We start from the raw sequence: 1,808 nt of genomic DNA on the forward strand, positions 1-1,808 counted from the left end.
GAATGGGTTGCCAGAACAGATCTGTTCCGACAATGGCCCACAGTTTGAGTCTGAGGATTTCCGGAGGTTCCTGAAGAATAACGGGGTGAAACATTACACATCTGCCCCATATCATCCAGCCACAAATGGATTGGCTGAGAGGTTTGTTCAGACCTTTAAAAAGGCCATAAAGGCAATGTATAATGACGACATACCACTGAAACACAAGGTGGATAACTTCCTGTTTGCCAAATTCCAGCCGTACTGTTTTTCAACCGGAGACTAAGATGTCGCTTGGATTTGCTCAAAACAAACATAAGACGAGATGTTGAGGAGAAGCAGTTCCAGCACATAAATGAGAAACCAACCAGGAGCTTCAAGATAGGGCGACCAGTCTTGGCCCGTGACTACCGAACAGAAAATGGCATACAGGCACGGTATGCACACAGCAGGGACCACTAATGTACACAGTGGACGTTGGAGAGAGCATCGTGAGATGCCATGCTGACCAGATTCTAGAGGCACAGGAACAAGCCAAACCTGTACCACAAGCATGTGCACCTGGTAATGAGCCCAAAGTACAGTTTGCGTCCACCTCAGAAGCAGGGGTATTGGAAGCTGATGAACCAATCAATGACAATGAGCCAGAATTGACTCCACCACCAGAACAGGATACTCGAGAAAGGCGCTATCCAGTCCGGATCAGGAAGCCTCCTCAAAGACTGAACTTATAATTGACGATTTCAGTTGATGTATATATTACTGAGAAAATTGTAATTGTAATTAGTTATTATTTAGTAGTTAAATGAATGTTATGCACTGTTTATCTAAAAGGGGAGGAATTGTTTTGTATGTACCTTTAAGGGAATAACTGGTCTTAGACTGCAGTACCAGCAGTGACCACCCCTGTATAGAAGGCCCTAGCAGGCTTCTGTAGTTTCAGTTTCAAGCTGCTTCTTGTTCAGTAAAGTACCTGTTAAACTGTTCTCCCGAAGTCCGTGTATTATTGAGGCGTGGACTTTACATGTTTGATCCACGTCATGCCATTTCCTTATTCCACATTATAATTTCGTCTGTCTCTGCCTCTAATGGACCCACCTTTAATTTCACTAATCTCTTCCTTTTTACACACTTAAAGCTCTTACAATCTGTTTTTAAGTTTCTTGCTAATTTACTGTAATTCTATTTTCTCCCTCTTTATCAGTCACTTGGTCATCTTTTGCTGATTTTCAAAACATGCCCAATCCTCAGGCTTACTACTATTTTTTGTAACATTGTAAACCTCTTTTTTTAATCTAAAACTATCACGAACTTCTCCAGTTAGCCAAGCTTGTACCACTTTTTCAGTGTCGTTTTTATTCCTCAACGGAATGTATATTCGTTGAGAATTCTGAATTATTTCTTTAAATGTTTGCCATTGCTTATATACCGTTATATATTGTAACTAATTTCACAATCTACCTTAGCCAACTCGCCCTATATAACTCCGTAATTCACTTTGTTTAAATTTAAGCCCCTAGTTTCTGACTTAACCGCATCATTCACAAACGTAATATGAAATTCTATCATATTATGACCAATCTTCTCCAGAGGATCCTTTATGATAAGGTTACTAAATAACTCTGTCTTATTGCACAATACAAGATCTAAGTTAACCTGTTCCCTAGTTCTTTCCGCGAAATATTGTTGTAGAAAACTGTCTCGAATGAAATGAACGCGTCCGCTATGCTACTTCTGTCAATTTTCTTTGTCCAGTCTACATGAACAGTAATGTCTCCTATGATTATTGCCTTACCCTTGTTACATGCTCCTCTAATTTCCTGATGTAA

The sequence above is a fragment of the Somniosus microcephalus genome, unplaced genomic scaffold (genome assembly GCF_052327205.1).
Source record: "Somniosus microcephalus isolate GS21.2 unplaced genomic scaffold, FLI_Smic_1.0 unresolved_chr8, whole genome shotgun sequence".
NCBI lineage: Eukaryota > Metazoa > Chordata > Chondrichthyes > Squaliformes > Somniosidae > Somniosus > Somniosus microcephalus.